The following is a 13,207-nucleotide window of genomic DNA, read 5'->3' as shown; positions in this document are numbered from 1 at the left end:
CGTGGCCCCCGTCCACGCCGGGGGGCACCGGCATGTGACGACTGGCGGGCCGGCGCGGCTGGCCGACACGTGCACGCGGCAAGCCCCGCCGTTCTCACACGGGTTCTCGACGGCACGAGCCTCGCAGGAGAACAGCTCTCGCGGCCGCGGAGAACCTGACAGCAGGCACCATCCGACATTCATATGCTCAGCTCTGAAACACTGTTATTTATAGGTTTTAAGGACACATTAGCTGCAGTGGTTACCCGCACTTGGGGTAAATAACCATTGCAACGCATTGGTGCGTGGGTGCACACTTAACAACGCGAAGAACGTTTAAAAACTGCGTGTAGTTATTCATCTGCTGCAAGTTGCACTGCATTGCTCATGATGTTCAATACTGCTGAAGGATCGTAACAAAAGAATATGCGTCGGAAAATGGGGGTCGTTTTTCTACAGTCCACAGGCACTTAAGGCACCGCATGGGCATAAGACACTGAGTTGCAAAGACAGAAGATATATATATATATATATATATATATATATATCCCAACCCTAATCTGTTCCGGACTGTCTCCGAACATTTCCCCAACAGGGGTGTCGGGAGCGCTTCCCTAGCTGCTCACGGTGATTACACACTGAAAAATGTCCCATCCCGATTGGTATTTCTCAACGTTTTCCCAAACGGCCTGTCGGGAATCCCGAGTGCTCTCCGTTCTACCTATGGCGATTACGCACATAAATACGACTTCCTCAAGCAAATCTCAAATCTGATTATCGAGAGGCCCGCGAAAATCCCATGTTTCCCCATGTTTCCCCAAGTGATGGTCGGTGGTGCCGGAGACATCTTGAGAGCCCTAAACATTCCCCACGACGGTTGGGGAAACTTGGGCTTTTCCACGTTTTTCCAACATTGCCAATGTTTTCTCCATGCAAACTGCTGGTTGGGCTCCGTCCCCCCTCCCTCCCCCATTGCAAAAACTTGCATGCATCCTTGCCCGTAGAGCCCAGGCTAAAACAAAAACTAGTCGCAGCATGACAACGTAAGGAGAAGCCTTTTAACAAAACAAATATACCAAGTGCTCCCTCATGCGTGTTCAACTAACACAAAAGCTTCATTAAACACAATATCCTTAAGTCTGGTTATTATACCCGTTCTTCAAGAATGCATTATATACAGGCATGCATTAAACATCAAAGAATGATCATTGCAACGCGTCGAAGCCTCTAAAATATCACAGTTAAATTGTATTATCACGCTGATTAAGTACATCGCTTGGGCAAGAAAGTTGAAACGGGTGCATTAAATATCACTCATTTCTCAACTTTTTTGGCGAGTTAGGTTATGCCAGTGAATTCCGCAACACTCGTTGAACACTGATTTAACCTTACATAAATTCTCAAATCGGTTGTGTTGTTGGGACGGTGACAGTAAGCAAAGTGTCAGCTGTCGCAAAATCGCTGTCTAATAAATAGGGTTCAGAATGATTTTCATAGAGGTTTTTGCGCAGAACACGGTTATAGGCATCTTACCGCCGATGAGGCTGAGGTGGTTGACAGCTATCATGACCAGCAACACACCGTTGAACATCTTACAGGGAGCCGTCCCATGCCACTGAGTATCTTTTTCCAGATGAACAGCTCCTTGTTCCAGAGGCTGTGGGCACCAAGGCAGATGGGAAAGGAACAAACATGCAAACGATCGGTTAAAGTTACACGTTAGGGAATGTTCCGTCTTGGCGCGTATGTTCAGCTCAGTATGCAGTAAAGAGTGGCAGTCCGACGTGAACGAAATGAGCACGAAGATTTTATAATTCTCTCAATGTTTCTTTTATATTGCATGGTCACTTAGCTTCTGGTGTTTTGTTTGGGTGTGTCACGAGGCTTGTGTCAGTCGGATATGACTATAATATTAATATAGTGTCGGCTACAATATGAAATGCAAAATTGCGCTGCAAACTATGTTTCTGCCGGTTTGTCATCACATGAGAAAATAGAGGCAGCAAATTTTCTGAGATCAAATGCATTTGGAGAGTGGTGCCAGCTAGACAGAATTAAATATAGAATCTGGAATTGATTCGCCGGATGTTGTACCACCAATATCACTAGACGGGGATTCGTGCCTCCACAGAACCCGCTTATTCCGGCAGACGTGATCTCGAGCTCAGCAACTGAATAATCACTGCATAAAGTGTCACCAGCTCACAGTTGTGCTATTCAACTGAAACCCGCACATGAGAGACTCATATCCTTGATCTTGGCATAACCTTGATGCCTTTAAACGACAACACGCGATCGCAACACACATCACATGCCAAATTGCCCGTTGGTGCTATTCTTCACAAACAGCATGTCATGCGTCATTGTGACAGCAAACGACAAAACTCACTTGCGACAAAACCGTCCAACTAAAGACATTTTCCAACTTACCCCGCAACTTACCTTATGGCGTCCCGTTTGGTAAGTCGGTGGTCAGACAATCTACATGACGAATGAAACAACTGGCTTATCGTTCAATTTCTGTTGCTGACAAGGTTAAGTGCGTTTGTATTGCTGAGTCTCCACGAATTTCCACTTGCTCCAAGATCTAAAAACCATATCGCCCTAATGATGTTGCTGATGGCGCGCAATGCTAGACGGCCTACAGGAGGAAGCCTTGGATAGCAAGGTCCGCTACCTGTACAACGCTTTGGCTACCTTGGCCCACCAAAGTCAAAGTTGCAACACAGCATACAAACGTCGGCAACTGCTGACATGCCTCACATTCGCTCTGACATCCACGCTGAAATGTCTGCAGTTGTCCGTTTGCTTATTTCTAATCCTATTTCACGTGCCGAAGTGTTATGCTAACTCCTGTGTGGGACTGGCTTGGCAAGGAAGCAAATACTTTTGCATTATGAGGCGATCGAACACCCGCTTATTGTGAGGTTCATCAAAAGGTTTATCGTGCACATACATTAGAGACACAACCATTTTAAGGATGCGTGGATAGAAGCATAAAAGTCCTCATGGGCGTGGAAATATGGGGACCGGGGGCCCATGGGCTCCGCCTTTTTAAGGTGGGGACCAGCAGTGTTAACTACCCCCCTGGGCCCCATATTTCCCACTTCTCAGATCTAATCTGCGTTCAGCTTGCTTTGTGCTATCTTAAAACGTGCATGCCGATTTGTTTAGCTTACCAGCCATGTTCCACGAATGACACTGGATAAAAGTGTGTCATGCGGTAAATAGCAGTATTTTACCCTACAATGTACGGTGATTTTCATGTTTCATATCCAGTTTAAAGGCCGACTCCAGGCTATTCTAGATCCAAATGCTCTGTCCAGTTTTTTATAGAGCTTTAGTTCTTTTGCTTGACTGCTTAGTCTTCTCAGCATGGGTTCATGGGGTCTGAGATGGATCTAGCATAGGAATTTGGCATAGTCCAGTATGCCAGGTAAAAAGTAGGTTTTTTGTTATGCCGGGTTACATGCAACATCGCAAAATTATCGCTACTACGCTATCTGATTGAAAAACCTAGACATCACTTTAACTTCCATGATTTCGTGGACGTTTTGCCATAGGCAACGATGTCATCTTATCTGCCCAACCGATATAGTATTTCCAGGCATTTTATGAAACGTTGGAAGAGCACCGGGCGTTTCGGGAAAGGCCTGACTAAACGGAGCATAAATTTTGTTGTATGGCCGTGCGATCTTTGCTGTTTAAACGGATCGTCTGTTTTGTTGATTGCTCTTTTGCCTTACAGACTATGACGAAATACATGAACTGGTCAAGCGTTAGTCATGTGATAATCAATCATTTCAAATGCGCATCTTATTTAGAGTGAGTCGTCAGAACACCAGCACGTTCAAGTTTGTACCGGGAACCACTGCACCTAGCAACGACGACCGAGAGTCACGAGTCTGCGGGAGGCATTACTGAACGGTTCTGGTTTAGGGACAGGTGTTTTAGGACAGGTGACAGGGACAGGTGTTAACCAGTTGCGTTCGTCCGGTAGTGCAGCGCCATGTACCTGAAGTGCCATACAGCGCGCGTGATATCTTTATCTAGATGCCACCATTTGGCGCCTCGTGTCGTCGAGTAGATTGTGACGAACGACGAGGCTTGTCAGTCCCACACAAGCAACATTTTGAAGACGGTTGTCTCATTCCGTTATTGAGTGCTGCTTGTGTTGAGCCGCGAAATGCTTGTCAACGTTTTGCGAAAGCGTATGAGCCAATATTTTCTCTTCAACCCTCCGGGGAATCTTTTGCGCGTCATCGGTCACACGGACCCGGTCACGCCGTAGAATGGTGGAGTCCCTTTCACCTCCCGCTGGCTGACATCTGCCAGGTAAAGCAATCAGCTGTCTCATGAGCCCCAGCCCATGTGTCTACCACAGCTAGAGTGGGAAGTGTAAAAATAAATATATCGATAATATATACCCCAGTGACCAGCCGCTACATAGCAAGCTCGCAACGGAGGAGAATTACGTGTTCAACGCCCGATAACTGAATGCGATTACCCCTGACCTATGAGGTGAAAGCTCGATGAACGGTATGCATCAAGTAATTAAACATCAAGCATGGAATGACAATCCGAAGCGTTCTGCTTACGGTTTAGTCAGTCTTTGTTAAGGGCACCTTAAGAAATCCCGATAAAGTAAATACATATGTAGAGAGAGAGAGAGAGAGAGAGAGAGAGAGAGAGAGAGAGAGAGAGAGAGAGAGAGATATATATATATATATATATATATATATATATATATATATATATATATATATATACATAATTCATTCGCTTGGTTTGTGTCTGCCTGTCTGTCCCATTTTGCATTACGTTGCGCCATGCCAGACGGCGGGTCGCTGAATGGTGAAATTTGAACACGTCGCGCCGTCACTTGAAGCGGTTCTTCACAGGTACCTCGTGAGCCGCTGTGGTCCGAGGTTTGTTGCGGGACAGTTTTTGCACGGGTGGTCCGAAAATGTGAGCCATAAAAAAATCGACGAGCAGCGGTTCGAAAGCCTGACTACATCCTGGGAGCCGGGTATTGGATCGACGAGAATTAGCACCGTTTGACCGGAAATTGAACAGGGAATCGCATCGTGTGATGTGGGCGAGGTTCCTGTCAGGTATCCCGGAAGTCATTTGTAGGATCGGCCAGAAATGCTATGGATGATATTGAAATCATCCCGAAACGATGCAAACACAGATCGTTTACTGAACGCAACAGGTCTTCACGTTCGCCTTTAAAAAGACAGCTCCGTCCGTTACCGAAGCATTGCCTGCAAGTACTTGTAACGACTCAAGTGTCAGTTGGGTGACATAATCCACGGATGTTGTACGAAAAGCCGGCATTATATAAAACGCCAAATTATGTCCTAAAATACCGGGTTACGCTATCCACAAACGGCAAATGTAAGTGTCCCGCACACAACGAATCAAGTCGGCGATATTAAAGAAGAGGCGAGGAAAAGGCAAATGGATACTCGGTGGAGGAATTTATGCCAAAAACAGGCAGTTTCCTGAAACTCCCCATTGACTTTAAATCCCTACCGGCTGATAGAATTCCGCCTCCCCGGGGGAAACTTTGTCGAAATGGAGGGCGTATTTTAGAAAGCTGGGTAGTCTTGGTTACCGAGGGTATAAATGAGTCGAATAGGCCATATTGTTCACCTGTGGAAAACAGTTGTAGATGTATATCTAACATAGTAGCCAGGAGATTTGCTTATGTTCAAAATGTGCTATATGAATTGAGAGTGTACAAAGCCCTCCTCTCCATCCCTCACCCTCTCCCTCCCCTCCTCCTCCCTTGGTTGCCGGGCTTGCCTCCCAGGTCAAGTTCCTTCAGTTTACTTTGAGCCCGGTGGGACTCAGGTTATACTGAAGGGTATACGTATATAAATTGTTTGGGGTATACGTCGGACTTGATAAATATATGTTTATTCGAATCGTGCCCCTAGACCCAGTGGGACAGCCAATGGGGTGGGGGTGGGGCAAAGTCTTGCGCCCCCGCCTGAAGATGGCAGGGGCCTCTTAAGATGGCAGGGGCCTCTGGATGGAGGGGCTCCTATGACCTAATTTGGCCCACTCCTGGGCGAAATCCTGGCTATGCTACTTCTTAGGCTGTTGGGGTCTCAAGTTTCCGCAGATCATGTTTACTGCTGCTTCTCATCTGTTTGAAGCCCGGCAAAATTGGGTTCTTGTGAAATAAGTTGAAAATATCTCCCAGTCTTTCTGTTATGGAATGTAATCTTCGCTTCATGACATGTCTAAATTGGTGGTCGACGCCTGCTTGGTCGTGGTTGGTCAGCTATGGGAGAATGCTGCGACTAATGACCAGGCCATTGTCGAACAATGTGACATACGTGAGAGGGGTTCGTTGCGACCCCATGTGTCCTACCCTTCCTGCGTCACTGATCGGGAGGCCTTTCGGGAACATGAGGCCCCGTTTTAGGATTGCGAGATCCTTTGCTAGATAATCGCAAGGTCACCATTATTTGGATTTTCGACTCTTACTTACAATATGATACATAAAACAATTTGATTTGTGGGCTCATACCCTCGGCGCATCTTTCATTGAATGCGGAAATATCAAGGGGGTCCGTCGGTGTCGGAAGACTCCATTTTGTTCATGGGGCCCGTGAACAATTTTGTCCCCCAACTCAGAATTCATGGCTGTGCCTCTGGATATGGACAATGTCGAGTGTCTGAACAAAGCGAGCGAACATGTCACGAAATCATGTGTGTTCTTTCTATTATGTCCATAGCCCAGTTTATACTAATATTGCCATCTGAATACATTTCTCTTTGCTGTCTACGAGGGTGCCTACGATACAATTAATCCAAATGCCTCTTTTTGAAATACAGGGCATCATATTGTGATTGTTAACGTGTAAGAAGTCATCAAAGCCACATGATCTTAGATCGCTAAGCTATTATGCCAGCATAAAATAAAATAAAAGCAAGGACGTCTCTGATTTTTTCGAAACTCGATCAGGTTTTTACACAGTTAGTGTCTTCCCTGTGAGTTGAAGCTGTACAAGCCGAAACACTCCGTCGTCGTCGCTGGCTAAAAGCACTGATTGAATAGTCTAGCGTGCTGGTACCATGACACCGGTACGAAGTGCGCCGGCTATGCATGTGGATCTCGCAAGAGGTCCAAATATTACAGCAATTTGGGTTCAATGACACATTCAATATCTCAAATCATGCATGGTCATATCCTGCGCGGATTTCCGCGCGAGTCGATGAAGCTCGGCCGGGAGCCAGCTTCTGACCACATAACTTGCGGTTGTGAGGTGAATGCTCGCCCATCTAAGCCACACCCTCCTCGGGATTCAGGTGTAAATTTATCAAGAACAGATACGACATCCGAATCCAGCAAATCATAATTGGTTTTCAAGCATTTTTGGCGTATGTTGTCGAAAGGCTTAGCCATTTCTGTTCCCCGTTCCACACTTATTTAGCAAAACTACACCACTGGCCGTATCATTTCGCGTATCTTTACATGGTCGCAGAACGTCACCCGTACAACCACTGGGCTGAATGTCAAATCTTCTCCGATATCCTGAGGATTTGGACGACATCCCTATGAAATCGTCTAACATCTGGTGAAACCTCTTGGCTCGGGAGGGCAAAGTTCATGGCCTACGTGCTTCCCTCCTCCCTTGACCTCGTCCCTGGGTCGAGAGGGTGACGACCGCTGCAGCACATGCGCGCGCCGAGCCGGGCCGCTGTCTCGTCCCCGGGTCGAGCGGGTGACGACCGCTGCAGCACATGCGCGCGCCGAGCCGCCGCTGTCTCGTCCCCGGGTCGAGCGGGTGACGACCGCTGCAGCACTGCGCGCGCCGAGCCCCGCTAATCTCGTCCTAGGGCGAGCGGGTGACGACCGCTGCAGCACAGACGCGCGCCGGGCCGCCGCTGTCTCGTCCCCGGGCCGAATGGGTGAACGACCGCTGCAGCACAGACGCGCGCCGGGCCGCCGCTGTCTCGGTTCCTGGGGCGAGAGGGTGACGACCGCTGCAGCACAGACTGCGAGCCGAGCCGCCGCTGTCTCATCCCCGGGTCGAACGGGTGACGACCTGCTGCAGCACAGACGCGCGCCGGGCCGCCGCTGTCTCGTCCCCGGGTCGAACGGGTGACGACCGCTGCAGCACATGCGCGCGCCGAGCCGCCGCTGTCTCGTCCCTGGGGTGAGCGGGTGACGACCGCTGCAGCACAGACGCGCGCCGGGCCGCCGCTGTCTCGTTCCTGGGGCGAGCGGGTGACGACCGCTGCGGTATAGGCGCGCGCCGGGCCGCCGCTGTCTCGTTCCTGGGGCGAGCGGATGACGACCGCTGCAGCACAGACGCACGCCGGGCCGCCGCTGTCTCGTTCCTGGGGCGAGCGGGTGACGACCGCTGCAGCACAGACGCACGCCGGGCCGCCGCTGTCTCGTTCCTGGGGCGAGCGGGTGACGACCGCTGCGGTACAGGCGCGCGCCGGGCCGCCGCTGTCCGTGCTGCCGGAGCCCTTCGGCGGTCTGGCTTTTCCTGCATTGACGGTCCACAAGGCGCTCCTCACTAAACGCCTTACGGAACGGTGCACTCAACGAGACTGTGGATTTGTCTTCGGTGGTTCGGTGCAGCAGTCCCTAGGCGTGAATTCTGCTACTGCATTACTTAAGTCTGGCAAAATATGAAAACTAAACAAAAAACTTAACTTAACTCCGCGCGTTGTACACCTGTGAGATCGCACGTGTGCGGAGCATCACAAGTGCGTGTGCACTTTGCAGCGATGAGACGCACCTGTGCCCCTCGCAGCCTTATGTCGTATTGCCCGAATCTAGAGAGCGGAGTCCAATTGGCAATGTTTGTCGGTCTCTGCGCGCCAACGCCGACATCAGTTGTGCGCGCGTGGGGCTCGAGGAACTATACAATGTGGCCTCCCCAGGTTAGGTTCCAGGAACTGGTAGAATATGCCTCAAAGCTCGAGAACATAAGCGCTTGATTAGCTGGACAAGGGCGCTTGATTAGGAGCACGGTAAGCTTGGTGAGTGGGGTTGACGAAATGCGCTCATGGCCTGAGGGTGAACATTGGTCCTTGCATACTGCTTCGTTGTTTTGGGACCCAAAATGATTTCCGCTCTGCAATAGGCATCCGGTAAATAGGACATGTGTCACTCATCGTACCCTGTTTAATGCAATTATTTTTAAAATGCTCGATTTTGTTGGTTTGGCTTTAATGTTTCGTTTTTGTTCCATATTGCATGCATTATTGGGATCAAATATATTTCACTTCGTTTTCATGTTTCCGCTCCCGCCAGACATCCCGTTTAATCCAAACGAGCTGGTGAAGAAAGCATCTGTTTATACATTTGCCTTTTCATTTCTGCTCCTCTCCTTTTCGTGTGCGAAATGCCGAGGCTATCCTGCGATGAACAAATATTTATCCATGTCCCGGCTGCAGGCAGCTGCCGTGTTTCACATGGCTTCATCGTGGATGCTGCGATATCGCTGAACTGAAAAACACTCGCCTCGGTGTGACGATGTCTAGGCAATTTTGGTTACTGAGGTGGCAGTTTTTGTCGACTTGGTTTCTGCATGATCATCATGTCAGCATTTTAGCTGGTTCAAATACGAACGATAAACGTGTATTGCATTATGTGACCACGCAAAGGTCAGTTTTGCTCGAGCTGAACTGACCGAGGGGCAGTTCGACCTCTATCTGACACAAACCAAGTGTAAAATAAACGGGTTTTTGGTCATTTGCTCGTTGGAGTTAAAAGCTTAAACATCTCAATTCCCAAACGTTGCCCGCACCCTACCTGCGACGATGTTGGTGATCACTAACCCAACAAAATTGATTACCTTGATACAAATGCTGAGAACCGCCAAATTCAGGTGAATTAGCAGTCGATTAATCCATTAGGGTCGAGGTGTGCCTCCTCTCCCCCCCCCCTTCCCTAGTGTGCTCGTGTCTGAGAGAATATTCACATTGACTGATGTTTGACGAGTTCAGAGATCAAGACCGATATCCTCCATCAGGAAGGTCTGTCGATGCCAGTATACTGCTCCGATGCACGCAGATGTCTGGTCCTGGACGTTCAATATATCAAGGGGGCATCATAAATGAGGTTACACATACAAGAGCAAGAGGTGATGGAGCGGAACTGAAACGTTAAAGAGCCCTGCCCCCGTTTCGTTGTTTCCGTCCCGTTTTTTGTCAGTGACAACAAGCGTCCCAGCTTCTTATCTTTCGCTACCCTGTACACCAGCATATGGAGCTCAAAAGAATTCATTAGTGTTGTCGGAATCGGAGATAAAGAAGACAAAATTAGGAACCACACCTGGAGCACCAATCGTCCTCCCCGAATGCAGACAGCAGCACCTAACGCAAACGGTTGGAACTACATATTGTACTTTCGAATGTAGATGGCTCTCCGTCTGCAAGTTGCGTCTCCCAAGGCCAGGCTGCGATCACGTCACCGCCGAATACCCGTCCACCAAACAGGTTCCGAGCTCGCCCTTGCGTCATCGGAGCCATATATGGGGTGAGTGCCCGGCGCGTGTCGGTCCGCGGAGCCGCCGGCTGGCAGCCTCACTCTGTGAATGGACGGTTCGGGGTGGGGTTGCCGAGCCGTCGGCCGGGGAGGGAAACTGCGACTGGGCGGAGCTGACCACAGCAGTTGGAATTCACACCAGCAGGTGGGTCGGATGCCATTGGCAGCAGATGTGGTCACTTGGAGACTGTCGGCTGCTGTATCTTGGTAGGTGGTTATGAACATTGGGGACTTGTGGGAGATGGCATGTGGCCGTCAGTGCATTCTGTTTGTCCATGGCATTACCCATGTCATAGGTTGTCATACATTTCCATTGACTGCCTCCTGGCCTGTCCCACCCACTTTCAATAGCTAGCTTTACTTGCATCTGTTTGATGAACCCAATCCCACATTATTTTGATTGTAAGAAAGGGACCCTGAGCTGGTTTCAGTAAGAGGTATGTAGATCTCTGTGATATGTGCTGCATCCAGCATTCTTTTGCACAATTTCAAGGCATGCATCCTTAGCCTGAGCCAGACCTGGCAACCTCACAAGAAGAAATTCTGACACCAACACATTTATACTACAGCATGTTGACTGGCATACTTACATGAGATGCCACCATATCAAGTAGGCACCTCAGCCTAGCTTCTATGGACATTCTGAAGTGGTGTGTCAATTGCAGTTTGGTGTCCTGTGTTCACTAGTCCCACATATATGTGTGTCTGGGGTCTGGACTCTGGGGAAAGCCCAAAAAGACCCCAGGATCTAATCCCAAGATTCCATCAACATGGAACCCTGTGGGATCTGGAATCAGCCTTATAGTGCATTCCATGCATGCCTGGAGTAGTATACTTTTGATGCCAGAATATAAGATTGTCTAACCCATTCCATTATTTTTAACTATCATGTACATCCAATTATTCAGCTGATGGTGGTTTCGATCACTGAGTTGGTTCTTGGTTAGAAAACATAATCACAGGAACTCCTGGGATATATTCATAACAAAGAAAGACAAAATTGTCATCAGTGCATTCCATGGCTTAAATCAATTTGCCTAGCATGGAGGTATGGTGTTCATGGTGATTTCAGATGCTCAAACTGATCCAAACATCGCCTTTATATAGGTCCTGCTATTTAATGTTCAGAAGAGCTGCTATGTATATCCTTACCAATATAGGACATACAACATGTAAATACATCATCACTTGTATTTGCCATTGTTGTAGTTTATTACCACTACAACCCACATGGTATTGTAGGCCTGGATACTGCTCTACCACCACCATTTTCTTTAAACATTTGGGATGCCACAATTTGAGGTGCATGCTATTGCACTTATGTAGGCATGACAGGCATCCAGATTCCCCAACCTTTTTGCCATGCCAGCACACATAAGTACAGATCTTGCATGCCTATGTGGCATTCTAGAATGCTGGTAATCAAGTCATCTCAGGAAGCTACCAAAGTCTTGACTTCTTCAGCCTTGCATGTGTGCACCACAACTGAGCCAGGCAAAGCTGCGATTTTTTTGATGCATGAGAAACTATTGATGTTTTTACATGATAGCTACCTGTCCTTAACAAGTCCCTGAAACATCGCCTTTGTATGATGCGCTCAGACGGCTGACGACCATGCGCCATACGTGGGAACACGGATTTACCGCGTGCATGAGCTTGGGGTAGGCGTACCGACCGATCACAAACATCTATGCCGTTGATGTCAGTCATAACATCATGCCACGATAGATTCTGCGCCTTCGGTGTTAACAGCGACCCGAATAGCAAAGATTATACCTGACGGCGCATTACGTCACGTAGGATATTTGCATGACGTGCGGAGTCTCCACGATTGAATCGATGTGCGACAGAAGTCGCGCAGCAAATTCAATTACAAAGAGTTCAGCGTGCGCCCCCAGCACGATATGTATTTGATACCACACACACACACACGTACACACACACACACACACACACACACACACACACACGCACACACACACACACACACGCACGCACGACGCACGCACGCACGCACGCACGCACTCACGCACGCACGCACACGCACACCCACACACCCCACACAGATACAAATTATATATATATAGAATATATATATATATATATATACATATATACAGACATATACAACACTCATTTCAATGATTGGTATCATATATTAATGCCTGGGACCGACCAGCGATACAAAAGCATGATATACTCGTTTCGTTGCAAACACAATTTGTAGTTCCGTTTGTTAAAAGCACGCGTATTACCTGCAAACGATAATCTGTTGGTGCCTGCATGGGCAGTTATTGTCACGTGTGTTACGAAGATGTAAAAAGAAAACGTATGGTACCGCGAATACCCCGGCAAAACTTTGCGCTATGTCACGTCGAATATAACATCTTGAATACGCTGAAAACACATGTTAACTTGTGGCCGTTGTGTTGCTGAGCCGGACCTGTTGGGCGTAACGGGGATTTTTCAGTCTGGTCCATTCTCAGTGCAACACATTGTATGTGACAGGTAACAATGTGATAACCACAGTTAATCGCTCAAACTGGACAGTTGCAGTTTATTCCACACCACAGTACACAAAAGTACAAATGTATAGTGATAGCGTCGCCACAATGTCTAACCATGCCGTCAATTGCCCTTTGCGCGAAAGACTTACGCGTTAAGATCAATTTATGATTAAGTTGACCAAGTATGGTTTATGTA

At 48.2% G+C, this 13,207-nt stretch overlaps 1 long non-coding RNA gene across 1 annotated transcript; it reads right to left on the bottom strand.

The window, feature by feature from the left end:
* Position 1: 1 nt before the first annotated feature.
* Positions 2 to 2,743, bottom strand: LOC119109101 (uncharacterized). The gene is made up of 3 exons (XR_005095393.1): positions 2,422 to 2,743; positions 1,513 to 1,636; positions 2 to 155 (listed from the first exon to the last, which is right to left on the bottom strand). It is a non-coding gene; the product is annotated as an uncharacterized LOC119109101 (long non-coding RNA).
* Between the last annotated feature and the right edge of the window lie 10,464 nt (positions 2,744 to 13,207).

This window comes from Pollicipes pollicipes, unplaced genomic scaffold, assembly GCF_011947565.3.
Source record: "Pollicipes pollicipes isolate AB1234 unplaced genomic scaffold, Ppol_2.1 Scaffold_7231;HRSCAF=8579_pilon_pilon_pilon, whole genome shotgun sequence".
NCBI lineage: Eukaryota > Metazoa > Arthropoda > Thecostraca > Pollicipedomorpha > Pollicipedidae > Pollicipes > Pollicipes pollicipes.
This window is presented reverse-complemented; position numbering and strand designations above follow the sequence as displayed.